Genomic DNA, 5,888 nt, shown 5'->3' with positions numbered 1-5,888 from the left:
GCAGCAGAACTAGTATCAGCTGAATCCATAGTGATGATGCAATCCTCATCTAGGGGTAAGTGCATGTGCTCAAGCAAGTAGATATTGCTACCAACCTTGGAGTTGATGAGCAACTGAATGTAAGGTGCATAACCGCAAGAGCGCTTCTGATCAGCTGCAACCCTCTTAGTTGTCTTCACAATAAGATCCATGACATTGAAGTTTAATAGCTCATCCATGTGGTGTAGCATGTCAATGGAATACCCTTGTCGGCGGGTGTGTGTAGGGCACGCGGGTGACACCGTGGACTAGAACTAACCTTTTGCTGATTCGTGAGTGGGAGGCGAGGTGAGGACCTCCACTAACAATATGCACGAAATTGACATGATGATTTACCCAGGTCCGGGTCGCATGGTTGCGTAATACCCTACTCCTGCTTTGTGTGTGTGTGTGTGTGTGTGTTTATGTTTGGAGAATGGCAAGCTACAAGTCCTTATCGGGAACGAGAAGCGTTGTGTGCTCCTACTGGTGTTCTACCTAGTGTCCAACCTTGGTCTACTCTTTTTCCTTCTTTTTTTCCTCCCTGTCTTCCCTCCTTTCTTATCTTAGTAGCTAGGTCCTCCTTTTATAACTCAAGGGGTAACACAATGGCTACACTACTAAGGAAGCAACCTTGGTCTGACTAGGTAGGTGAGTGCATTAAATGTTGGATGATGTGTCATTGCCTTCCGTCTTCCAGGAATGAATGCATGTCTTGTCACCACCGACCTGGGGGCCACCTGCGCGGGGCGTGACACGCCTCTATACAGGTGTACACCATGCAGCGGGATGGGGGTGACCTACCCCTTGCGTATTATCCATCTTCTGGCGTGCCAGCTCCCTACCGCGTGACACAAAGGCTCTGCGGGCGCAAAACAACCACGCCACGCGTGGATGAGGCGATAGCTTGTGTCGAAGGCTTGCTGAGTGCGGGCTAGCTGGGGTTGGTTATTGCCGGACGAGGTCGTTCCCGGGTCTTGGCCGGCGGGTGGTGTTGCTAGGTCATTTGGTCTTGCCTCCTTCTTGACTTGGACAGGCTTTCTTGGTAGCTATGCAGTTCATTGAACAAAGGACTGCATGCCACCACGGAGCCTTAATGGAGAGTAACCCGTGATGAGCAGTTCCTCCTTCTTGAATCTGGTCTGAGGGTGACCGTGGCGCGTGTGCGGTCGGGTCCATGAACCCAATCATCACGTACCGACAGTAGCCCCCGGGCCAGGGCTGGATGCGTGCTGCACACGCTGTTAGGTCCAAGTCCTTTCAACACATGGGGCCCACGCATCGCTAGCCCCCATGCTTGGTCAAATCGAATCGCAAAGGATGGCGTGCGAGGTAGCGGCGACCGGGAGGATCCAGGGACGACTGTTTGCCACGAGAGATCCCCCTAGGCCTTGCTTTGACTGTGTTGTGCAATTTAAAATGGGTGTCCTCCTGACACATGGGGTCCCGTCCCCTCTAATCAAAGGGGATGACACTTTGCATGCCAGCCTTTAGTGGGGACCGACGTACGCAAGTGGATGACCAGTCGTCAAGTCCCCTCAATTCTTGTATTGACATGAGGGGTAATGGTTCTGCTTTCCATTAATTGATAGGATGTGCCGTCTTGAGTTCATCTTGGGATCCCAACAGCGCACTAGGAAGGTCAAGGATCGGCACGATAGAGGGGTTTATCCACCTCGCCTCCTAGGCTATAAATGCCAAGGAGGAGCGAGTTGTTCCTCATTCTTCCTCCTTCCCATCTTCTCCCCCCTGTTCTCCTCCATATGGCGGCTTGGGCGATGGTGGAGTTCAAAGCAAGGCAATTTGCTGAAGAGGTCCGGGCCTAGAGGAGAGAGCTCCAGGCCAAAGACGCAGAGCTCGAGTCCCTCAAAGAGAGGACGTAGACAAAGCTTCGGACCGCGGACTGAGAGTTCATGGTGTGGGAGGCATAGCTTGAGAACCTCAAGCGGAAGACGGGCAAAGAGCTTCGCAGCCTTTGGGGGGAGAACATGGAGCTCAAGAAGGAGCTCGCGTCCACATCCGAGAAGTACCACCAGTCGCAGGTTGCCATGGAGGAAGTGGCGGATCGCCTCCACCGAGAGGTCACCTCCTTGATGGAGCGTCTTGATCGGGAGCGTACCAGACGCGAAGGGACTGCGACTTGGCAAGGCATTGCTCGACATGGGCGTGTAGGTTGAGCGGTTGTGCCACACCCATTATCAAGCCAGTGCAGTCATGCCCATCCTCAGCATGAATCACTTCGACCATCGCACTGACTTCAGCAAGCGGCGCCTTTCGGACTTGGCGTCCTTCTTCTTCTTCCTTGCTGAGGATCTTGTGTGCCTTCATGCCATCACAAAGAAGGCGCTGAATAGGGAGGGTATTCGGGCTGCCATCTCCTTGGCATCCCGCATCCTCTCTAGTATTTATCACCGGGATCCCTTCCTTTCGACTACCGTCACCTTGGATGACTTGGAACCCGCGGTGCAAGCGAGGGAACTGAGGATGGTGTCCCCCATGGTCACCGCGTAGTGCATTTGGAGAAGAAGAGAGACTTTAGCCCCATGTAGACGCATCTTATTAGCAGTCGTCCCTTTTGTCCTATTAAACCAAAAAGACAACAAGAACTATATGCATGTAAGCAAGGTTAGAGTGGGAAATATGTATATATGTAATTTTCGCTCCATTTTGACTAATGTAAATGGCAACCCCAATCGCCTTATCCCCTGCAAACCCCGTCTTCTCCACTTGTTTAATTTTTTGGCATTGATTACTCAAGGTGTATTCGATTGCACAAATCCCCTATTAACTGTAAGCAAAGTGTGAAACTTTGAACAACATATGTGAGGACCGCGCCTTCCGGAATACTCGCGTTCTTGGGGTAATCGGCACCACACGGCTGGCACTTGATGTGCAATGTATGCCAGGAACACCCTTTTCTACTTATAACGAATGTCATATAATGAAGTGGTTCGAAGGTAGGAATAAGGCGAGAGTTAACTTCTTTTGTTGGTTTATTCTTGCCCCTATAGTCTCCAGGTGGCCAACATGTCGGCTTCTAGAGTCCTAGGTTATGCGCTTGTGTTAGAGTATGATGCTTGCTTCCCAGAACTAATCCGGTTAGTGCCCTTGGATGGAATTCTTGCGGAGACAATTTTCCGCCAAACCCCCAATGGCATATTGCAGGCATGCGAATTTGCTACCCTGGGCTATCGATCGATTCCTAGCTCGACCTAGAGCCTAGAGTTACCCTAGAAGAACGTTCCTGCATCGGTGACATCCCATTGTTTTCCTTTCCAAATAAGTTTAGGCAAAGGACGAGGTCACCTCCTTCACATCCTCAGAAGCAAGCAAAGTAGCTAGGCATGCCATGTTAAACCTAGCCGCACGCACATAGCATGCACAACAATCCGGGAACGATTCTTGTTGTGGAGCATCCCTCGGTCTTCCCCATGGACACCACACTGACTCGTCAAGCACCAAGTGGACTGCTACTTGTGAACTGCGTTGGGAATTCCTCGAAGAGGAGAGGATGATGCAGTATAGTAGAGATAAGTATTTCTCTTAGTTAAGAACCAAGGTTATCAATCCAGTAGGAGAACCACGCGAAACCTCGTGAATAGCAACTACACACAAAAGAACAAATACTTGCACTCAACGCGATCAAGGGGGTTGTTAATCCCCTCGACGGTAAATTGCAAGGGTCAAGTCTGATAATGGTAGATAGATAAACAAAAACACAAAATAAAAGAACAGTAAATAAATTGCAGCAAGGTATTTTTGGATTTAATATATGGTAAAGGTAGACCCTGGGGCCATAATTTTCACTAGATGCTTCTCTCTCTCGAACAAAAAGCATACCGTGGGTGAACAAATTACTGTTGGGCAATTGATAGAAAAGCGCATAGTTATGACAATATTCAAGGCAATGATCATATATATGCATCACGTCCAAGACAAGTAGACCGACTCCTGCCTACATCTACTACTATTACTCCACACATTGACCGCTATCCAGCATGCATCTAGAGTATTAAGTTCATAAAGAACGGAGTAACGCCTTAAGCAAGATGACATGATGTAGACAAAGTAAATCCAACCAATATGAATAAACCCCATCATTTTCCCCTTAATGGAAACAATACAAATACGTGTCTTGTTCCCTTCTATCACTGGGATATAGATCACCGCAAGATTGAACCCATTACAAAGCACCTCTCCCATTGCAAGATAAATCAATCTAGTTGGCCAAACCAAGCAGATAGATCGGAGAGAAATACAAAGATATAGTAATCATGCATATAATAATTCAGAAAAGACTTAGATAATATTCATGAATAATCTGATCATAAACCCATAATTCACCGGATCCCAACAAACACACCGCAAAAGAAGATTACATCGAATAGATCACCAAGAACTTCGAGCAGAACATTTTATTAAAGATCAAAGAGAGAGAAGAAGCCATCTAGCTACTAGCTATGGACCCGTAGGTCTGTGGTAAACTAATCACACATCATCAGAAGGGCACCAAGGTTGATGTAGAGGTCCTTCGTGATCGATTCCCCCTCTGGCAGAGTACCGGAAAAAGCCTCCAGATGGTCGCGGAAGAATAGAAACTTGCGGCGGCGAAAAAAGTATTTTTGGGTGCTCTCTGATGTATTGGGAATATTTGGGAATTTAGAGAGGTGGAATTCGGTCAAGAGATGCCACGAGGTGCCCACAAGCCTGTAGGGTGTGCCCGCCCCCCGGCTTGTCGCTTGCTCATGACTCCCCGGGTCTTCTCCCGAACCTTCTAGGGTTCGTTCTGGTCCTGAAAAAATCATCAAAAAGTTCCATAGCGTTTGGACTATGTTTGGTGCTGATTTTCTAAAAAGCCAAAAACAAGCAAAAAACAACAAGTGGCACTGGGCACTAGGTTAATAGGTTAGTCCCAAAAATGATATATAACTGCATATCAAACATCCAAGATTGATACTATAATATCATGGAATAATAAAAAAATTATAGATACGTTGGAGACGTATCACGGACCAATGACAAGAGTACGCGCATGTGCCATTGAAAGCGAGGTGAACTCACTCCTCTTGAACATGAACATGGATGGCACTTGGTTGCTACCTCAACGTGGAACATTGTGTATCATTAGGTAAGAGGATGACCCCCACCATGGAGCTAAGTAACCTCACCAAGTCCAAGAGGAAGGATAGGAAGGAAGCGAAGAAGAAGGAGATCAACAGCGAGAAGAAGAAGATGTGCCTAGGCGACCCCGTGCACACAGCCCTCCTGGACCCCCGTGCGCACGACCTATCTAGAGAGGTTCTGGACACCCCATGCACACGGGTCTCCAGGACCCCGTGTCCACGGGCCCCTCCGTTGTAGCAGTTGGGCACCCCATGCGCACGGGTGTGTACCGTGCCCACGGGGTCTACTTAGCCCTTGCGCACGGGCTCTCCAGTAAGCAGGCTGTGGGTTACCTCTTTTGCCCCTCCACTCGCCCCTCACCTCCAGCCACCTATATATATTCCGTACCTAGGTCATTTGTTAGGGTTAGTAAAGTGTATGATATGATCTAGAGAGAGATTTGCTCATCCACCACTCCTCTTGGAGATCATGACCTCCTAGGAGAAGATCCCAAGTGGATATCAAGACCTCCTCTTGGAGAAGACTATCATCAAGACCCCATCTCCTTAGGATTTGAGAAGAACCTTACCTTTGTGCTATTTTCCCTTGATTGTTCATGTTATACTTATGTATCTCATGTATGCTTGGATATGTGATTTGGGTTTGTTTGAGTGATTTCCTATTTATGTTCTTGTTGTTCTTCCCCTTTTCCCCCCTCCAAGTGTGAAAAGATCATGAACTAGTATTCCACCCCACAAGATCTTGGA

The sequence above is a fragment of the Aegilops tauschii genome, chromosome 6, assembly GCF_002575655.3.
Source record: "Aegilops tauschii subsp. strangulata cultivar AL8/78 chromosome 6, Aet v6.0, whole genome shotgun sequence".
NCBI lineage: Eukaryota > Viridiplantae > Streptophyta > Magnoliopsida > Poales > Poaceae > Aegilops > Aegilops tauschii.
This window is presented reverse-complemented; position numbering follows the sequence as displayed.